At 28.2% G+C, this 24,544-nt stretch overlaps 1 protein-coding gene across 2 annotated transcripts in view; it reads left to right on the top strand.

The window, feature by feature from the left end:
- LOC148300948 (very long chain fatty acid elongase AAEL008004-like) overlaps positions 1-24,544 on the top strand; it is a 71,087-nt gene that overhangs the window by 12,427 nt on the left and 34,116 nt on the right. The window contains exon 2 of one of the 2 annotated variants that reach the window (XM_088274081.1): positions 6,933-7,392. The gene's annotated coding sequence lies outside the window, so the exon portion shown is untranslated. Of the gene's footprint in view, positions 1-6,932; positions 7,393-10,293; positions 10,660-24,544 lie in introns of those variants that run through there. The other variant, XM_088274079.1, reaches the window with a different exon arrangement.

Genomic DNA, 24,544 nt, shown 5'->3' with positions numbered 1-24,544 from the left:
ATATATATATATATATATATATATATATATGTATATTTATATATATATATATATATATATATATATATATATATATATATATATATATATATATATATATATATATATATATATATATAAGGTTCAATATTATTGGTTCAGTAAATATAATATTCTTATAACGGGACAGCTTGAGTACCTATTTTATTTATATATATATATATAAATATATATATATATATATATATATATATATATATATATATATATATATATATATGTATATTTATATATATATATATATATATATATATATATATATATATATATATATATATATATATATATATATATATATATATATATATATATATATATAAGGTTCAATATTATTGGTTCAGTAAATATAATATTCTTATAACGGGACAGCTTGAGTACCTATTTTAGGCGTCACGTAATGATAAAACAGTATTTTTTCTCGATGTGTCTTTTCTATGTAAGTAGTACTAAAGAATTGAAGTAGATATCAAATAATATTTTGTTAAATTATGTTAACAGAAGATACTAAATGCACGGTGATTATATAAAAAATAAATATATATGTATATATATGTATCAGGTTTTAATTTATAAATGGTTTTTGTCCATATTGTTATAAAACAATTATATTTTAATTACTCGCGAACGTTCTATTTTATTTTGTTAAAAGTAGGTGTGTAAGAAAAGATAGAGAAAGAAGCATGATACAAATAATCATCGTAATACATTTATTAAAAATACTCATTTCAGTTTTTTTTTACAATTGGCAAGAATCAATCCTGGATATTCAGTTTCGGCGCAACTCCCGTCATTTAAATTTACGAGTACCAGGGTTTTTTGGTGACAAACATAAATATTCACACCATGATTACCTAGAGAGACTTGATATTTAACTTATTTATAATTTAGCACCTGTCGTTCGTAAAACGTTTCCTCAGATTTCCGTAAAATAACATAAAAATTTGACAAAATGTCTACAATATTTACAATAATCACCTCCATAGAATCTGGAGGTGCGAGATAAACAATCATAAATCCAAGCCGTCAAATGTTGAGCATAGATTTTTTTACGATGTCTCGCTGCCAGTTTTAAAAAAAAAGTAATATATTACTGTTTTGCCAGGAATCCATTTGAGGTAAGTAAATACAGTTGAACAAAAACCAGACTCTCCTTTCTTCAAGTAACAAAAGAATACAAAAAAGTAGAAATCATAAATTTATATATCTATATATTTTCGTCAAAAATTCCGATAAACACGGTGAATTCTGTAGAATTTAGCATATAAGTTTTGAGATCCGGTAATTGAAAAGAGAAATGATTAATGAGGGTAGTATATAGTGAGGGTAGTATATATTAATATATATTAATATATACTACCCTCTATTAATATAGAGCCATTAATAGAGGGTAGTAACATAGAATATAGGCCCCTATTAATATAGAGTAAAAAGTGAGGGTAGTATATATTAATGAGGGTAGGATATAGGGGGTGAACATCCGCTAAATCTCTTTTATGGTTTATAAAAACTATTCATTTTTAACAGACTTACAGAATACACTTACATCGGAGCTAAAAATGAAGATGAGTCTACCCAAAAACCGGTTTATTTTTTAACAGTAAGGTAACGAGATGTCGTCATTAGATTATTAGTGTGTAGGTTTGTGAATTAATTAGAAGTCAAACTCAGCTTAAATCCTTCATTGCGTCTTGTGCCCATAAACAGGAAAATAAGTTTTTCTATTTATTTGAATAAATTGAGTATGTATCCAATTACATATCACTAGTTTATGTACAAATGTATCATATTTAAAGGAATTTTAAAATAACGGGTGATAACGAAAAATATTAACCAAAAAATAAATATATGCGGAGAATCAAGCGCAATCACAGTGTTGCCGTATTTTAATTTTAAAAATATTTTATTTGCCGTTTAAAATGTAAATATTTTATATTAAAGGGATACAACGTAACACACAATCACCTGCAGACCGCCGCAGTGGTAACACGTCTTACCACGCCCGATTTTTTCAAAGAATGTTTGTATATTGATTTTTTTTTCCAAATATATATACAGAGGCTCCTAACATTTCAATAACTCTTTTTTCAAAACTATATAATTTTTCCGAGAAAACCTAATTTTTTCAATCCAAAACGATATTTGAAAAAAAAATTACGTAAAATGTTACCTGGATTTAAAGAAAACTAAGTTGCGACTTAACGAATACTGAGCCTTAAATCGCGCCTATACGTATAAAAAATGTACAAAGTTAAAATTTTATTTCATTTTTGCAAAAAAAATCTATAAGAGATATTCGGATCATCTTCTTTTTCAATTAAAAAAAGGAATCAATGCAGCCACGCAGGATGTGTCTTGTGGCATTGACTATGCGACATTATAGGTGGAAACTGCTGTAACTCTAATCGTGACTCATCTAACTATGGTACGATACCTTGCGTGTAGACCCTGCAACCATTAACTGGTCACCAGGTTCAGAGTGATAAGGTGAAAAAAAGTTAGACGGTACCGTAGGAATTAACAGACACAAACTGACTCCAACCACTACAGCTACTGAATCAAAATAAAGAAACAGTACTATGAAATTGAATTAAAACATGCAATGACAAACGGAAGATGTATAATTATTAAGGACAATCAAGGCTGTGGTGGAAAGCATCTAGAGACTAAGCTAAACCATCCCTTACTTAAAAATAAAATAAACACTCGTATAATAACCACTTAATGAGTTTTATTTCATAAACCGCGATTAGTTTCGAAAACTACAGATATTTTCACCTACATTTGTCATTCCACGAAGTAAATGTCAAATCAAAAAATAATAAAACTATCCCTTCCTTCGTAAAAGGTCATGGTGACGGTTTGGTGGACTAGCAAAGGTATTGTACACTATTTTATTTCTATTACCAAGTGAAATAATCATGGGGAAGTTCAACAGTAGGGAGCTGGAAATAATGCATCTGAAATTGAAGCGTTTGCAGCCAGCTTTAGCCAATAGTCACAGGGTTATACTGTGGCACGACAATGCTATACTCCACGTCTAACGAACAGAGCAAAAATTTTGTATTTGAGTTACATTATATTTACCGGACGTTTATAGGATATATTACCATATTTTCTAAAAGTTCGACAACCATTTTCAAATTTTAAGTCCTTCATAATGAACTCTAATAATTTCGGCCTTGAAAATTTTTCAATATTTTCCCAACCTTTTTTTCCAAGTGAAATTTTGTGCTCCCAGGGTAGATCACTGTTAATAGGGATAGTGATGACATTATAGAAATGATCATTTTTACATAAAAGTTAAGGATTTTTTTAAAAGTCATACTGTATTCGACATTTGAGGTGCAATAACCCATAGATCGAAGTAGAACGTCACTCAAGCTCTCGAGTGTCGTTCTATATCCTTTGTGACGTTTTTGTGTTTCATTTTTAAATCTCGTTGGTATAACATAATTATAAATTATCATACATGATAATAAATGTAGCTCCATTACTTTCGATAGTAAAAACTAATAATAAAAAAAAAACAAAAACTACCTTTGCTTCATTGCACATTTGAACAGAAATGTGTCAATTTCTCACGAATGAAAAAAAGCATTCCACTTCATATTTTTTCTTTTGTTAGAATTAATATTTAATAGAAATATATATGCCATTCGTATCAAAAATGCTTTGTATGTGATGCGATATCTATAATAATGATTTGATTTGTTTTAAATCTTACCATGTTCTAATGTTTATAAATGATATTAACCGTTATTTAAAAGCTTGCATTCATTCAATAAATGCATAGTTGCGAAATAATAGTACTTGCGTATGTACGAATGATCATTGAAAGCTGATGTTCATAAAGAATAATCATTTTCGTTAGTAATTTAATATTTTTAAGCCTTTAGTGATGTTTCTATTTTCCTAGAAAGCAAAGATATTTCGAAAAGAATTCCTTGGCAGAATTTTACTATAAATTACTCGTATGTTGAAATTGAATATGAATTTATCACAAATCAACATTTCTGTATTCACTTTAATATTACCATTTATTGCACATCTGCTTCAGAATAATTTAAACTACATAGGTAATTTAAATACACTGTATAGAATTAAAAGCTTACTTCCTTGTTTAGTACATATGGTAACAAAATAAACAATAAAACACTTTCGAAATGGATTCTAGACATCTAGAGATAATTTATAAATGTATTATACTCAAAAGTGACCTTAATGATGCGTCTAGTATTTCTATAGCAGTTATGCCACAGCTCGACAATCGTAATTTATATTATTAACTCAATAAAATATCCTTTTTGAGATACAACAAAGATATTGTTACTCGGTCTCGGATATTTCTTAACTATACTGAGTCGAAATAAATGATAGGTTCTGTAACTTGGATGACCTCAGGTATATTGCAATCGGTAAAATATTAGTGATATAATACATGTATTCTATAAATCTACTTCACCAGTTTATTTAAAATCTATAAAAATGTAATTTCTTCCCTTCTATCCTGCCCTCATCCATGTAAAATGATAATTTTCTCCGGTAATTATCACCGTTTCGTATTGGGCCATGTGATTTAAAACCAAAGTTAATGTATCCTTTCAATAGTTCGATTTATCAAATAATAATGTAATAAAAAATCGATATCCAAATTTAATATCTAATGTTTTAAATCATAAGATATTTTGTTTCATACAAAATATATATGTTTTGCATATAATATGCACGTAAGTTACGTTTGAACAATTAAAAAAATACCTTAAAAAGTATTGGAAAGTTGGTCTCAGAAATGCATGTTGTTTTAACCGCAATATCGATTGAAATCGGGTTTGCTGACTTTAGAGCAGGTATTAAATATACCAACACAAAAATCAGTGCTTGTATCTGCAAGTTTTACAATTTTTATATAAGTATGTAATCATATGCATATTTTTTAAACTCACGTCACCTTAAACATGGATGATAAAGATTTAAAAAAATAAATATTTTAAAATCATAGTGGAAAGGCAAAGTATGGGCGAAATAGATAGTTTTCAGTCCCACGAAGATTTTTAGTTACATGGAAATATAAGTTATAAAACAACGTTGCGGAGGTATGCCAAGAAAATTACCGCCTTCGTTCTTACGTTCTGACATTCGAGGACAAATTTAATACAATTTTCTTCCGCTAAAACAGAAAAAAGAATGGTGTTTTACTAATTGTATATATGAAAATAAACGTAATCGATAATTCAATTATTATAACGATAAGCATATTAATTGCCGTTTCATTGAACTCTCGGGCCGGTCATTCGCGTGAATGGCTGGGAGTTAAACTATCTATCACCCAGCGACCTTTTATTAGAATTAGCAGGTATTGGGTCCCTCGGCCCTGCTGCTCGCCGTGGGCTGGCCGACTGGCGATGGCGGCCTTGCAGTGTTACTGAACTCGGAGAACATCTCGGAGTATGCAGAGGAATGAAAGTTGTTTGCACTGGTATAGGTCAACCGACATTTCCTGTGGAATTCGTATGGAATAACATTACACTAATGCTGACCCTGGAGATCGTTACTTGTTACAGTTTATCGCCGCAAGCGCATTATTATAAAACTCTACGGATTCTTAATCGTAGGTGACTGACCCAAGGCAGCTTTAAGGTTATAATATTACGAGTAGATAATATTATATTACGACGTAGTTGCACTCGTGTACGTTTATATATTTTTATTATCGAAATAACTACAATCCAAATAATATAAGAAATCAGGATTTCAGTTGATCTATGTGTTGTGATGTATTTTTCATACCCATACTTCATTTTCTTTCTAAAAACGAATGAATTTATTTATAAATATTGGGAAAAATGATTATCCTTGTGTTTTTGTATCCCAACAATCTATAAAATACGAACACTAATATACGTTAAAAAGTAGTTACCGTTATAATTTTTCTTCTATACATTTATATTCACATAACATATCAAACGATGAATGACAGAGTTTTATAGTCCGGTTCTTTTAAATTACGACTCAAGTCATAAAAAGTGTAAAAGAGAGGCTCGATGGAGTTGTTAACTCGGACTTATAGACCATATGATTTGGATTATATTGTACAAGTCCTATGCTCTATAAGAGCACAAGAGAACTCTTTAACCCTATTGATGATTCGAGGAATCAATGAAAAAACTCTGGACTATAGGATACTCAGCAAAACTCGCCAATTATTGATCTCAAGTACCTGGAACACATCATGACATATGACCAGTGTATAATGATGGCTGAAGAGACATAAACAGAATTGGATGACGGTTATGGCAGCCAACCTTCTCTAATTGGTGAGGCACCAGCATAAGAAAAAGCAGCAACCTTTGATAAAATCGTTGCAAATAAATGGCGGAGCACAAAAAACTACGAACAGTTCAGTGCAGAGTATAAAAAAGTATCGTCCTAATGGATTATGTGATTATAATCCCATCCACACAACGGAAAAGATGATGATGGTTGTTATGATTTTTAGATTTAATATTTTTGAAGAGGTACAAGTGCATTGAATTTGGTGTTATAATCAAGAAATATTTCTGTGAATAAAAATGTAATTGATTATTAACTGTAAATTTAATGAAAACAGTCTAAATTATGAATAACCATTGTTTCGTAGATTTTTTTTATTTGATTCGATACATGGTAAGATATATGTAAAGTTTTCAGGATCATGTACCAAAGCAAAGAAAATCATAATTAACACACTTTATAGTAACGTATTCAGGTTTATATAAAATTTCAAACAGTCAATTTGATTTATTTGCTTCTTATCTTAACTACAACAAAGCTCATTTATATGAGCTATGGTATATTAAGGAATCGAATACCGAATAAGTATAATATAATAAATTGATTTAATTTTATTTTTCTAGGTTTTCCACAGTTCGAGAAATAAGAGAGCCTCTTATATGGAGATGATTAACAAGATTATTCAAAAAGTGAATTGAAATTTAGTGAATAATGCAATTTAGATAACAAAAGTATCAAATATAATAGGATATAATGCAAAATGAATTCATGATAAATGGAAAAAAGTACATTAACATTCACTTGAAGAATTTGAGAAAAATTGAGAAGAAATTAGATTATTCCTATTCGTGGTGTGGACAACTTCACTTCTTCATGAGTCCGAAATGAGTTATTTCGTATATTTTATTTATTTTATGTTTTACACAATACTGTTGTCAATTGGTGGTATTTGGTGCTACGAGGACTGCTACATGATCGAGGATCGAGATCCTTCCCATCCGGACTTTAACGATAGCCATTAGAAAGATATTACCACAAGTTTATCCTCCAAACAAGATCTGACTTGAAGGACTTCAGAAAGCGGTGAGTAATATTCATATTTTTTTATTTTTAAAAATTTCGAAGTTTAAGGAAAATTCCAAAATTTTTGAGGTCCATTAAATGCTAATGTTGAGAATCTGCAATATTTTTTTGTTTCATCATAAATATGATAAATATTGTAATAAAAATATGGTGAATACGTTTTTTTTGTCAATAAAACATGTAAAATATTGAGCTGCATCACTTAATCGATTTATCAATATTGTTGCTAGCGACGTATAAACGAGCATATAGATTTGTTCTCAATTTCAAAATTCGTTATCTATTTTTTTGTAATTACCGACTTTGTTATATTGACAATTTAATAAAGTTTTTTGTGAAATATTTTTAAACCAATTTTTTGATAACTTTTTAAAAATTATTTTTAAAACCATTTATAAAATATAATATAAATAATGTGAAATCTATTCATATTTAACGATGTGCTAATTCTCTGCTGGATGTTTTTTTGTATTATATTAAATCACTTTTTTTGTTGAAATTATGTATAAATATTTAGTAGTATCCTATAAAAAAATAAAAAAAGTAATTAATATCCTTGGTAATCTTCTTAAAATATTTGATTATGAAAAAATTTAAATATGTCTGCAATTTTATTGATGCAGTATATTGTTGATATGCCTATGTTAAATAACTTATTTAACCAATGTTAGAAGTGAGAATATTTCTCCTAAATATACCAAAGTACGAAAATACTTACTCTATTTTCTTAAAGAACATTCAATAAAACAAAACATGACATCTTAAATTTTTATTGATACTTATTCATTTTAATTGATTTTAAAATATGTTTTCAGAAATATTATATTCACTTTAATAGATTTTTTATATTGTGTGTATGTATGTGTGTGTGTCAACGTTTATAAAATTGAGTTCTTTGAAGATCTCCGCTCACTAGTAGCAGGCAAAAAAATTGTCTTCATATTATTACTGGATTCCGAAAAATTATATCTGCGAATATAATGACGTTTTTTTGCTAGGATTCAATTATTCCCAAGTGATGGAAAACTCTTAATGTACTTCTTTGTAACTTAATGTAATGATAAAATCACAAAAAACATATGTTGTCGAAAAGAGCGTTGATCTTTTGAACTTCAGAAGAAAACTTTGATCGGCGAATTTATTTTGATACCAGCTCCAAACAAGTAAATGTGATTTATTAGTTTCCGCTTTAAGGTTTCTCGTTTCCTGCAACCACTTTGAGTAATGACCTTAGACACTGAAATAAACTATTAAAACTTAAGGTGCGTCTAAAATGTAGTTCCGATAGCATTGATTTATCTAAACAAACTTGATAACCTTCGCGCCATAGCATAGGTTTAAGATCATTAGATGTCAAATGTGATGGTTGGAGATGATCCATAATATATGTTCACGTACATTTCTTTATGTATTTAATCTGGTGATCCAACAAAAAAAATTAAAAAAATGTTTCCCATGTGTCGTGTAATGTGTATAATTTCGTTAGATTATTTGGTTTGAACGGGTAATACTAATTTTAATACTATTGAAGAGATTCGTTCATTGTATTCATTTTTTTTCTTTTGATTTTCGACACTTTGATTTCTTGTATTGTATTGTTGTTATTGTTGTCACAGTTTCAAAGAAAATGCAACTGTGTATTTCGAAATTTTGTAAAACACAGATGATATTAATTTCGTATTTTTATAAAACGTTACTATTACTTACCTCCAATGGTGTACAGGGCTCTAAATATTACAAAGAATAATTTACAGCATTTTGAGTATGAAAAAAACACACTCAAAATGTTGTAAATAAATTATCTAGTCAAATTATAAGCTTAAATAATAAAAATGAAAATGGTATTTTCTGGCGTTTCTCATGTGTGTGATTACAATCCAGGATTCGGACCTCACATACTAATATCAGAGTTTCTGCTTAGTAAAAAGCTTCTTTACATCTCACCAATAGATGTCTCTAGTGAAGTTCTAGTGATTCAAGAACAAGGTTTCTAAACTGGTTCATATATACAGAACTTCCAAGAATTTGAGTAGTGTGGTTGTTAATAATGGGTAGAATTGGTGAATGTTACACGTGTGTAAAGTGATCACTTAAACCAGCCTATGACGGTCGTCAGCCCCGTAAATGCCCAGACTTCCATATTCTTCTTCATCTTTGATGAGATGTCAAAAAATAATACAAAGAATAATCGCTGAAATTATTTTAGATGAATTTATTTATATTTATTTAAAAATTATATTTTGTGATTATCTGATAATTACAAAGATCTGATAATTACTGTCATTTTGTAAATATCAAGGAATAAAAATGCCTTTTTCTAAATAATGGTTGTTAAAAAAACAGGTTGTAGTTACGTGCTCTGACCTGGGAAGCCGCGTTTTCTTAATCTGATTTCTTAATCTAATTCCGTCTTTGAGTCTTAGACGAACATACAAAAATTTCAGGATTAAACAAATGACAAGTTAGGCTCTATTTTATGCTGAAAAAGCTTTGGTTAAGAAGTTTAATATACCGTGTAATTTACAAAAAGTGTGAGTTTTTAGTCAATATAGATGTAATGTTAATTACCAAGATGTGTTTTTTTTGCAAAAAATTAATGTTTGCAATGTAAATGGATTTGTTTATATTGATGAAAAATACAAAATAAACTTACCACTAAGGTACATAAATTAAAATTATTACTTTAGAACCATTTACTTATTTCAAAACATTATCATAAAAATCCCCTCGGTGATCAACAAATAAACTTTTAAGAATATTATAAATTCAATCGAATATTTGTAAGCTGATTGCGATATTATAAGGAAAAAAAACAAATACACGGAATGAAACACTTAAAAAAATGCAATACTCAAAAACTGGTTTCAACAGTCTCATTCAAAATAAAATAACTACATTATCATTGTATTATTCATCCCTCATGAGTGGAAGACTCGGGGTCTAGAGACGATTTGAGTGGAATAATTCGCGAATCCGATCAGGTTATATATTTCACAGTGAGAGTGGAGGGTCATTTAGTTATTGGAAAAACATCGCGCCGGGAGGATGTTGTGCATGCAAACTTAACCATTAGGCTTCGTGTTATTAAATCACAAAGTAGTAGTGGTATTTTTTTGCGAATAGAGTTCAAAAGTGAACAAATTTTTACAATATATGTATATATCATTGTTTACTGTGGAATATGTTCCTACATATCTGATACAAACATATTTTAAGTGGTGATGTGAATATTCAACATAAAATCGATTTTTAACATATCACAAATCGGTGAGTACAATTTTATACTACAATATATATTTTTATAAAAAATAAGTGTGACGTTTTCCGGATTTTTCCAAACTGGAATATTACGTATCGAATTGTTTGCATGGTTAAAAAAGCTGTTAGTATATGAGTATTTCGGTAACAATTTACAAATGATGAAATAATTATAATATTCAAAATTGAATAATAATATAAAATATATATAACAATGATTAACTGTTAACTAGACTAATTATCTAGTTAACAGTACTATTCTAAGCCTAAGGGTTTAGAATTACTAGTCAAGTTAAAATTTCACACGATGATGGTTGGTAATGATGAAATATTAGTTCACAAAAATCTTGTGTTTATTTTTTCAAACCAGGGACCTCAATCACAGAACCTCTACAATAGGCTTGTGGTCAAAATTAATGTACTTGTAATATTAATACTCAAGTAAGAATAAATAAATCAGGGGCTGCATCACGAATACTACTGATATCGATTTTTCTTATCGAGATGAGAGAAGTCGATATCTAAGCTTACCGAGGTAAGCTTAGTATTCATTCATTAAGTGAGGTTTACTTCCCCAAAATACTTTCCGTGGCTTTTTCCGAATGACATCATAAATAGCATCGATATTAATAGACGAAAAAAAAACAAATATTTTACACCTACAGTATGTTTTTAATAAAATGATGCGCAGAGGTTTTCAATGTATTTTTGCAATCTTAAATAGTCCTATTAATACGTGTTTATTGCGTAAAATTTTCACATAATATGTTCCAAAACATACCTCGACTTAATAATAATTTTCTGTTATTTTAAACCTTATATTACCTTTGATAGTATAATCATATAGGCATTGCGCAAAGCGAGTGATATTTGTAGAGGAAATGATGCTAAGGCCAGTTGTACAATTGTACTGCGAACAAAGAAACGCGGGCTTTACGGATGTTAGCTTTTGCTGTTTACGTTAAAATATTATTTTATAACATTTAAGTTTCCCTGTCGCACTGTGGCCTTCAATCAGCCAACGTTGACACTATATTATACCCAATCATTATTCATTATTATTATTGATAATTATCAACAATTCCACAGCGTATCATCACGACTTTGTTTTATCGACGTTTATCTTACAGTCGTCGCCATCCAAAAGAACATTACTTTTAACAATGCAGTTTTTGAGATGAATTTGTGATATATTTTGTGAATAAAGTGGAGACATTATCGATGTTTTTAAAAATAATTTACACGAAAGTTATTTTCATTAAAAAATCGATTGTTTGCCCTCACATTAACATTTTCAAGAAGTGAATGGAATTTCTGACTTGTAAGTCATAAGCTCCCAATAACGATTCAAAAGGAAAAATTTTAATTTTAATAAATTAATTTTTTTAAGTGCATAAATTTGTGTTATATTTATATTTACATATTTAAATCAGATACACTTACTACTAAAAAAATCATCTGTTGCTGAATGAAAATTGAACCATGAACCATAAGATAATAAATTTGACGCATTACCAAAGAACCACAACCAGACTCAACTATAACATGTAACTTAAAATGTATAACGTGGTTCCGACATGTCCTAAAAGCAGAAAGCTCACAGGACAATATGTTTGTAAATTATATTATTGTCATCAAAGTTTATGACACAGAAGAGTAATTTTCATAAAATTCAAATAATTTCATTTCTAAATACGGTTTAAAAGTACGTTATAATTTAATATGATATCATATATATATATATATATATATATATATATATATATATATATATATATATATATATATATATATATATATATATATATATATATATATATATATATATATATATATATATATATATATATATATATATATATATATATATATATATATATATATATATATATATATATATATATATATATATATATAAATATATATATATATATATATATATATATATATATATATATATATATATATATATATATATATATATATATATATATATATATATATATATATATATATATATATATATATATAAACTTATTTATATATATATATATATATATATATATATATATATATATATATAAATATATATATATATATATATATATATATATATATATATATATATATATATATATATATATATATATATATATATATATATATATATATATGTATATATATATTTATATATATATATATATAATCTCTTTTCGATTCAAAATTATTTTAAAACAATTAATTCACTTAACAGGATTTGGGATAAATGAACGATTCCATGCCCATGGATACATATATTGAATGAATAATGCATCGTCGATACTGCCCAAAAACTTGAATAATAGTAACATATTTTGGTTTATTAATGAATTTATGAAAAATGGGACATATTTCTTATTAACATTTTTCAAAATTCATAAAAGCCTCTTTTACCCTCGTCTGTTTTCGAGCTCATTTAAAAGTACACCACATAAGATCACTTGCAATAATTAATTAACGGTACCCTGCATGGAATTTATTGAGTTAATTTTATTTCATAAGTCCAAGTCCTTTAACCGCAGAAAAATTTATGTACGAAATGGAAGGAAGAAATATTCACTCAGATTTAATTATTATTATTTAAATATTCACGAGTAGTTAATCACATTTCAATGATAAAAAAGACGCTTCAAATGTTTTATAAATTTATTTGGGTATTCTAAGTGCCAGGATTTAGTGTCTAATGATTGAAGCTTAGAATGGTTTATGTTATACTCCATAGAATTTATAAAACAAAATAAAAATATTTTTGAAGTTTAAACACACTACCTACCAATTATCATGTTTCTTTGTAGAGTGACATCTTTAAACATTCGTTCAACTTATTTTTACCAACACCAGCGCCATCTTCCGTCCGATGATGAAACTCGCAACAAAAAAATCCTTTATACGATGCCAACGATTTAAAAAAGATTTCGCAAATTTTTGTTACTTCGGTTAGTTAATAAATTCTTTCAACTTATAAAAAAATCACAAATACATATATAATGAGCTTATAGAAATTTTACGCCTTCGTAAAATAACTTAAAAGTATGCGAAAATATTCAACGCGTAGGACACAACGAAACCTGAATTTCAGAATGTGAAATAAAATACGATATATAAAAATGTAGTTGGCGAATTAATGTTTTTTTTTAAATCTTATTCAGCATAGGAGTATATAAAGAAATGTATTGAATATTGGATACTTACAGAGCTCATAAGCTGTTTTAAATCATTATAGGAAATTGTTAATAGTTTTATTTGGTCATGTTTTCCCTTTGTGTTATAATATTGTATTTTACACGAACATGTTTACTTACATCCCTTTTTCGCTGCATAAACTCACATAAAACGTATTTATGAAAAACGAATTAAAAAATAATTTAATAAAATGATTTTGAAATGTGAAAAGAGACGTCTCATAGAAGATTTTAATCGATGTAAAAGAATGCATTTTTTATATTATCTTCGGTTTTATATATTTTTTAACGTTTTTAACTGTAGTCATTTGAAAAACACAACTCTCAATTAAATTATTACCTGTGTTCAATTAATGTCATTTTCTCTCGTTCGAAGAGTAATTTCCCATGTTTGAATCCTCTATGAAGTTAAATTCAACATTACAAAAATTATAAATCATAACCAGTGGCCTGATTTAACTAGAATGTGTTACTACAGACTAGACTTCGAAGAGCACCGGTGATCACCCTCTTAAAATTTATGGTAAGTATGACGCTGTAGAACAGCAGCGCTTTTATATACAATTAAGTGGTGCAGATGAGTGAAAGTTGAAGTTCTTTTTCATTCTTTGACCCCTATCCGCACCCAGATTGGCGCATAGGATACTGTATCGGAAAGAGGCGTTATAACTTGGCTATTAATTTACGAAGATAAAGTGCTTGATCAGTCGCTCTCCATATTCTAAGATTTTGATATATAACATATTTTATGGGATACAAATGATGAAGGAAACACCTTTCAGGGTAAAGAAAATAACTACAATACAAGAATTAAAAACGAGAACTTATAAAGGTGGGGGGGACGAAGACAGTAGATAACCGCCACAAGCTATGAGAGTACTAGCATATATAGATTTTACCCATAAGGTGAAATGGTCACATAATATTATATTAATAACATTATGGGTGTCCGTTAAACATATCGTTATTATTCCGAGTAATATTAACTACTGGTATTACCTGCTAATGTCTCATTAAGAAGAAGAAAATTAAGCAAACAATGAAGCATCCAATGTTGTATTAATGATGAAAAAAGCGATAAGAATAACTGATCTCTAAAGTTATAACTCATCAGAGAATGAGAAGGGATTCACGATTTTTGCGTAGAAGTAACATGCATTGGGCAATCGAATTAGGCAAATTGAATATTAAATAATTTGCAATGAAACTAAAAACTTTTTTCTCCCATCTTCATCTAATATTTAGTCATACTCTCCAGATTCTTATATCTAAGGCTAGAGTACATTCCTATATTGCACAAACAATGCAAAACTATTGAAATTTCATGAATAAGTAATTTTTTGGTTATAGTATTTCAGTAAACTGACGGCAGCAAATAAAATCCACCGTAAAAACTAATTGAAAATAAAACTGATGTTTTCTACCACTACAATAACATTAGATGTATTTTATTTCGCTCAGTGAATAAGTAGGATCTACAAAGAACGTATAAATGAATTATTAATTGCTTTATTCATAAATTAGTAAATACAATACTTTTTGTGTCAATATTTTTATGTCTTAGAACTTTGTTGTCATTTATAATTAATTTACATCAAACGAATGATATCATAATTTATCAGACATCCGAAAAATCTTTTTTTAAAACAATAATTATACTGCCATTTCCCTGCAGACGTAGAAAGAAAAGATACATTAAACTACATTATCATGTCTTTGTAAATATTATTTGCGTCTTCTATATTCAAGCATCTCTTCATACATACCAAGCGATTATTATAACTCCTGGCTTGACCATAACCAATTATTTAGATTATATGTTATCGTGCCAAGTATTTATCAATTCACCCTTAAGAACTAAACAAAAAGTTTCACAAAATTTTAAATATATAACGTGGCTACTTATTATCCGTGAGTATTATTTTGTGAGTGCAAAATATTTTGAAAATGTTAAATTTTTTCAATTCGATTTCGTTATTTGGGCGTCTCACGTCTTATTTGAAAAACTTTATTAGATTAACAAACTTGTAAATTTGAAGATTTAGCTAGAGATTTAGTTTAAGTTTACCACAACCATTGGCAAGTCGCGAATTCTTTCAAATAAAATAATATATGAAAGTGAAGATAAGGTGTGCGTAGTTCATTCAACTTTCATTTCAGGGGCGTTGATGTAAATGGAAACTGCTTTTCGTTAGCGCAGGGAGGGGGATTGCAATAAGAAGTCGGTCATGAGGAGAACAACCTTTTACAGAGTATTAATTTCTCAATAAAATAACGAACTAAATCTAGAAAAAGAAAAATTATCTGCTTAAGAAACGTTCAAAAAAGTTTACACTGTTTTATTTTGATATTAAGAAATGTGTTAAAGGAGACGCAAGGCATTACTTTGTAAACAATACTCTGACAATAAAGTAAAAACCCACTGGGCAGAAATACCAATTTTTAAGCAAAAATATCAAAAGTTATAATATTTTGTAATTTTACCTCAAAGTACTAATAAAATAAAATTACAGTAAGACTTGTAAAAATAAAAATCAATTTGAAAATATATATGAAAAGTTTGAAATCAATCACAGATTATTTCGAAATGATAGATGAAATAATCTCTCTATTGTTAAATTAATTTATATATTTTTCTTTACAAATATTTTAAATTTGATTTAATAATAATTTATTTCAACATATCTACCAGTAATAATATTTACACCGCATAAAAAAATACAAGTTTTTGATTTTTTTTTTCAATGATCAAATTTACATTACGTTAAATATTTTCATATTTTTATATCTTTACAAATATAAGATAATTAATAAGACTTTTCTTTAAGTTATATTATGTTTAAATCATGATTTACTCGTCAATTATAAACGATCCAATAAATATTTTTGTAGCAGTTTTAAGTACACAAACCTCTTTTAAGACAACCTATGGTAGACTCATGCCCGTAATAGAAACAAACCTGTATTTCCTTTATAATATATTAATACAAACAAGGAATTTCACAATTAGGTTATTTTACAGAATAACGGTAAATTTTAATGTAAATTTTGACCTAATGAAGAGAAGAAAAAAGTCTTTAAATTAAATAAAAAGATTCTGGTTGTCAACCCCTGGCCAATATCATGTCAGAGCGTCGAATCGCTTTCTCTTTCACCGAAACATTTGAGGCGGAAGCAGCGAGATGAAGTTCAAGTGTACTATGAGAGAGTATAGTGATGTGTCTTGGTACGACCCAGATGCCACATGTTCGATACTCACTTGCTTCACAACCGACATTTTTATTAAAATTAACAACACAGTGCTAACTGATTTGTTCTTTGATTTATGTAAAAACGATGTCATAAAATCAAATTTCCCTGTTGTATTTACTAATTTAGCGTTCTCGCGATTAACGATTCTTTTAAAAAGTATTTATAAAGTATGTATAAAAATTACCAGGGATTTTGCAATGTTCTTAAGAACCGCGGGAAATTTATTTGACGATAAGTTTATTAACAATCATTCATTACACGTAAACCACCATTTAGATATATTTTTCTGGGGCCAACCCAGAAAAGTGTGTTAAATGATGACGTAGTTATTTTATCAACTTTCTGAGAATTTGAACAAAGCACCTCATACGTAACGGCTGAATGTTCTAATTTTTAAGATAATAATAATTTTAGATATATTTTTGATGAGCATTGATAACTTTGTAGTATGGTTATAAATGGTAAATTACAAATGTCAAATCACAATAATTTTATTTTAATGACCTAATTATGGATTCATTTTCCGAAAGCGGCAGTCACGAAAAAGTGTTAATAAAAGTGGAATTACAAAGTGAACGATGGATGATAAGTAGAGTATTTTTTCATAATTTAAGATAATTAATAAGTTATATAACTCACGTCATAGTAAAATCAATATGTAAAATCATACACCTAAGTAACTTCACTGCTGACTTAGAATCAATGAAATATATAAACTCATCCCTCTAGCGAGATAGCGAGAATACTAACTATAAACATAAAGAGTAAGTCCACTCACGAGTAGGCATAGGCTAAAAAACTTAAAAAGTTGAAGCCTGAGGAGGGTCACGATAAGCGGTGTTGTATAAGCCGTAGCTAGATTTCAGACTCACTTGGACGTTAGGTAATTAAAAAAAGTCATACTCGTAAGATTGGACTCAGTATTTCAACTCACATTTTTCTTATTATTCATATCTGAAAATTCTAGATTAAATATAATTTTAATTATAATTTTTACCTTATTCATTTATACAGGAAAAATTAGTACCTATATCTTTATAATAACAAAATATATCTCGATATAAAAATTTGGGATTAATATAAATTTATCCAAATATTAATAAGTTATCTTATTTATCACATAAAAACCGAAAATTATAAATATAAAAAAATCTTTCTTAACCGTTTATTAACATCATCAAATATTTTACAATAGTTTGTAATTCTATATCAAAACTGCAATTCACCAAATGAAAAGTAAGCAAAATCTAAAATTCCTATATTAAAGAATATAGTGAAGAAGATGTATGAAATGGAAACAGGTATTGAATAAAAGTGTTTGAATAAAATGAAAAGTGACGTTACATGAACTAACATGATACACGTTACTTTATCTGAATACGTGTTTATCAAATCCTTAGGTATTGTATTTATTTATGTGATTTATCATAACTATAAAAAATGCTTAATTCAATCACGTATTTTTTCAGCAACCTAAAAAAACACAAGACAAACACAAAGTAATTTATGTATGTGACACAAAATTGATAGAATATTTTTCTTATTCACGAAAAACCATATTTTCTTCCTTAGTAAGATATATGCTACATAAAATAATAAAACTTAATTATGTATACAATACTTAATTTATGAAAATATTGATTAGGAATATAATTCAAGATTGTATCAGTAAATATTATTTGGATAGCTACTCTTTGGTTTTAGTTTTTGGTTTAATTCTAAAAACCAGATATTAATTTTTCCTGAAAAGAAATGTCAAGAAGCCACAAATTTTCCTAGAACAACCATTGCTGGTCCTTTTCAAAGTATTGCATTAAACTAAAGTCTCATAAATGTTATTCATATGAAATTTTAAAATAAAAAAGTCATTGTGTTTATGAAAATAAGACTTCTCTTATTTAAATTGACGATGTAGCAAAACTTACCAATCTATTTACTATTCAGAAATAATTGGCATATATTATTAGGAAACTCCCGCAAATAAATTTGATTGATTTAAATTTTGTATAAATTATAATACAATGCTATGGATCTAGTTATATCTCTCAATATTTATTACCCAACGAATGTATACATAATTAAAATGTTTTCAAATTTACCACCAATTATTTAAGTAATGCCTGAATCTAAACGCATATTGGGTTAGTTTTTCGATGTTGTTTATTTAAGAAGTGCTTTTTTCTTATTCTTCACCTTGCAACAATGTACGCGTTTGTATAATCTCAATTTAATACTCGATTTGTATAAATCGAGTATTAAATTGAGAATAATAATTATTATTGTGAAAACACCTTGCGGTTAGCGCAAATGGTTGCAGATCTAAATATGGCTGTATTTCACCATTTAAATGTATTTTTTAATAAATAAAATATTTGTAGTAAAGTATTAATACAATGACATTCAAAATCTGGGTAAAAAAGCATTATATGCACAAATTTTACGATTTTAGTATTTCCTTCTGTGCATCGCGAATCGTATTTTCATCTCGTATAAAACTTATTGAAATATTCATTCATAATTATGATTACATTATTCTAATTTAAGTATTGAATTAACCTCTTATATATTTCTGAATAATACTAGAGAATCCAATATAATTAAGTCGAGTTGGGTTGTGTCCCACGATTTTAGGTGTCACGGTCCCAAGTTTTTAGGATCGAACCGTCTCACATTAAAAAACATATTTTTTAACATTGAGTTGATTAACAGCCTACTTATAAGAAAATAAACAAATATTGATTATTTTCTTTTTTCAGGGATGCAATAATGGTATTTTTAAATTTTTATTTGGCTCCAATGGCTAACCATTCGTAAAATTCAAATTATCAAAGTGATATCTATGTCATCGCTATTTATTGTCTGTACGGTTATACGCCTCTTCTAAATAAACATTCTTATTACATGCTTTTTCTGCATTTTTGTGTCTACTAGGTAGACTACTCGTTAAAATGTATCTAAATTTGTAAGCGATAATAATCACAAAATCATAATAAATATTTGTGTGTAGGTACCTGGTTAATAAATTTGGATGTAACATTTAACCGGATCGCTATAATATGACTGCGTGCTTTTATTATAGTGCATAGACAAACATCGTAAGTACTTCTAAGCGACATTGGCCAATACTCTTCTGGACTTGATCACATTCACACAAGGCGGCTATGTAGGCTAACTTACCGGGAATTATCCAATAAAACAAGTTTTTCAACATCAAATGCAATACGCTGCATATTAGACAGAACCCGGTAAGAGTAGCTATTAGCTGGAACTTGAATACCCTAGACTTGACTGGTCGGGTATTCTCCAACCGCGATCGAGACCGTTCCGCTGCATTTCCATTAGCTATTGTGAAATAACCAAGTTTACTTCACGATCGACCTGCAGGCATTGCTACTACACTCCTATAATATGTTGTAACTTTCAATGCATCCACTTCTCCCCACTATATCAGATAATGCCTTGTATTCCGTAATGTTAATTAATTCCATGTTATGATTGTACGTATAACATTGTAACTCATTCTAAAGTTTGTAGCAACAAATTGTCTATAATTTCACAAATCAACAATCATAAAACTGGTCACCAATTCAAAAAGTAAATCGTTTTTTTATAATCAAAACCAATATTTATGTAGTTAACTCACCATTCATATTTAAATTATTAGTATTTTATTCTCGTATGAATTGGTAAATAAATAAGTTTGCAAATCCTTTATATCCAAAAGGCTATCATAATCATTTCATTTCATATTGATTTTACAACGCGTCACATAAATAATAACTTTTGAAAGTTAGAAAGTCTTTGTAAAATATTTATTTTTGTATTATCCTCGCCGAGATTTTCCTTGAAATCGTGATATTATATTATGGGGACCACTTTATACTTATTGATCAAAAACAGTTATTATTATTACGAAATAAATATACCATGCCATATAATATTCTCAGATATGATATCCATATTAACATTTTATGAATATTAATAATCATACATACACGGAAGGCCAAAAATTTATTATTCTAAAAAACTATTACTCAAAATTAATAACGAATGATTGGTATACATTGTTTAAATGAAAGAAAAACGGAACACATGCATTACATGTAATTAAATAAATAAATTTGTTCATTGCAAGATTATAATACTTTTGTATCAACTTATCGAGTGGTAGGTTTATATCATACTTTACTACCCCGTTATAAACTTAAATTCTATTAAGGTTATTAAGGGTTTATTTTGAGATCACGAAAAACGGTTAAGCAAAGATAAACGCAGCCCTGTTTTAACACATTTCTTTGATCAATGATCGTGTTTTTATTTTATGCAACCTTTAGCGTAGATATCGGGTGTGTTTTAAATATTGATAAATAAATATTTTAAGTATTGTCTTTGGAAATTTCATTAAACTTTACGGTATTGAGTAGCGTTGAGATCAATTTCACGTACATTATATACATGTACTTAATTTGTATAATTTGTAATTGTTGTTATAAGCCACAATTATAAATTTACTTTTTCAATTATTTTTTTAACTGGATGAGGGTGGAATACATTGGGCAAAGGTCGACTGAATGTTTCTTATTTAATATGGAGTTTACGTTACAAGGGCAAATACTAAGTGATGATACAGGTAGTAGAAACTGCAGGTTTCAAACAAAGAAATGCCTTTATCCATATGTATTTATTATGTTAAAGAAGAAGTGAGTTACTGAGTAAAAAAATCCTAAGATGGAAACATTTTGGGTGACAGTGATGTGATGTTAATGTTTTTAATGTATTTTTGTGATTCTTACGATTTTATTAAATATGTATAAAAACTATGCTTTCATTTTTCATTTTTATAAGTTTAAAATTTTTAACAAGATGTGACGATCGTTGGTCACACCCCTCTTTTCCGGCTCGCAGAACTTGCAGGGTGCGAAAATATATCAGATGACTAATTATCACAATTAAACTTTTATTGCTTTCTATTTTAAACTTCCAAGGTACATTCCACATTCCTTCAATCTCTTTCGTGTTTCAGTTAAATCCGTAACAGTCATCATCCACCAACAAGTTAATGTTTTTGTTTGCCAACACTAGTTACTAATGTTCGAGTGGTTTGAACTTTGCACAGTAACGAAAGTGCAGTTGAACTTGTTTAAAGTAGACAAACAGGAAGAAGTTGCGCAAAATCTATGCACTTTACTATTGCAGCTTGCATTCTGTGCATGGCTGCATTCTAGGAAAATTATAGGCCATGCAAGATCTATTGGCTCATACTTTAGGAATTACTACTCATATTATTTCTTAACAAGTATGTTTTTAACCCACCGACTTCAATAATTGACTTTGTAATGAATAACACTTATGAGCACGTATTTATCATATTTTAACACTTTTACACTAAAACACTCAAGTCTTGTTCTGATCTGATCATCAAAATAAATTTTACCAGGTGATTTTATTTTTTGAAAATGTCAGGGAAAATTGCTAATGGTTGGCTTCCTAATCCTTCTTCATGTCATATACAAGAAGTCAAATTTGAATTTCATTAAGATTTAAAAAAAATGTAAAACTTAACCACCGATTGTTTCTGAAGTTTTGAAAAAAAAGTCAAGTATTGACTATTATATACTTGTCATATATATATATATATATATATATATATATATATATATATATATATATATATATATATATATATATATATATATATATATATATATATATATATATATATATATATATATATATATATATATATATAAACCGAATAAACAATCGACCGCAGATTATGGTAAAATGTTTAAAAATCTTGAAAAAGTTCACATCATTAAAGAACATTTAATGTATTACCGAAAATACATTCTTTTTTACTCGTACCTACTACATTTTGCTGCGAGCAGGCTCGAATTTCAAATTTGCAATTTTGTAAAAGTAAAAGGTTAGTAGTAGGTTGTCCACCTCCGTAGTGTAATGGTCAGCACACTCGGCTACCGTTCTGGAGGTCCCGGGTTCGATTCCCAGAGGGAGTCAAATAAATATTAGTGATTTTTTCACTCTAATATTTATTCAATATTACCCTGGACTGGTACCTGAAGCGGAGGGCTGATCACCTTTCCTTCATGTGTAAACGATCAAGATAATACTGCGTTTATATGAAGCAGTGCCCTATGCACCATTGGGGTGTGGATAAGGGTTTGAAAAAAAGGTTAGTACGATCCATAGTGGCACCAGAAAACTTTTAAACGTTTAAACGTTTTGCCCAATATGACGTTAATGGAACAATATTATTATGGAATTTGATTTATTTCAACGGATGATACAAGCCAGAAATTATTTGTTAAAATATCAAAATCAAACATTCCAAAATGTAAAAATTTTGTAGAAAAAATTCAAGCATTATATCTATAGTGTACGATATTTTACATATAAAGTAAGGGGGTCGAATGCCCGCAGGATACGTAGTAACTTGTACTTATTACAAATAATAATGCTTATTATGAATGTGTCAAAGTATTATTATAAATCAAATAGCGGCATTCTTTCCACATAGTGTCTGAAGCAATTCTTCGAACGGATAAGTTTCAGTGACTGTGATTCAGCGTCTGTTGATTTAAGTAGTAATAATTTATATAAAATTGAAAGCTTCGCACTTCAAAACTTGCAATTAGGTTTTGGATTACTTGGATCTTCCCGGATCAAGTTATTTGAAGGTCGCAATGATCCCCCGTTTTTCACTTGACAATTTGTATTATTATTAGAGTATATATTTTAATATTTATATAACATTATGTTACCAAAACCGTATTCTTTTTAACTGTAAAAATATCATTTATTTATGCATTCCGGATTTTACTAAAGTACAGTTACCCACAGTACTTGATATAAAGTAACTAGTCAGTATGTACTAAGAGAATATGCGAGTATCACATCACAGCATACCGATGATTTCGAAATGAAACCTGCTGAAGATAGCCCGAGGAAGACGCGTTATTATCGTCTTTCTCTTTCATCCGAATCAGAGTAGGACTTCACAAAATAACATTCCCGTTGTTTATTTTATAAAGAAGTTGCTGCGCGTATTTATTTATTTATTTAAACTTACTGTTCGTATTATAAGCTACTACATATTGCATAGTGCTTAATGATGAGATCGTAAGAGTAGTTTTGGTCTGCACCTTAATTTTCTGCCTGAATGAGTGAGCAGATGGTGCATATGATTAAATTAAATAATAAATAAATTATATAATTACGCCTAAAAACAAATATGTTTTCTTTAAATCCTTTTTTATGAAAATTCAAAACATGACAATTTAATTATATATTGTATACTTGACGGTAAAATTATTGATGAACAGGAACATATTATATATGTGAATATTAGAACAAAGACAATTAAAACATATTTTTACATTATTGGGACCGATCCCTAAACC

This window comes from Brachycentrus maculatus, unplaced genomic scaffold, assembly GCF_059751285.1.
Source record: "Brachycentrus maculatus isolate JH-2025_06_01 unplaced genomic scaffold, ASM5975128v1 h1tg000632l, whole genome shotgun sequence".
Classification (NCBI taxonomy): domain Eukaryota; kingdom Metazoa; phylum Arthropoda; class Insecta; order Trichoptera; family Brachycentridae; genus Brachycentrus; species Brachycentrus maculatus.
The sequence above is the reverse complement of the archived record's forward strand: the minus strand, read 5'-3'. Positions and strand labels throughout refer to the sequence as shown.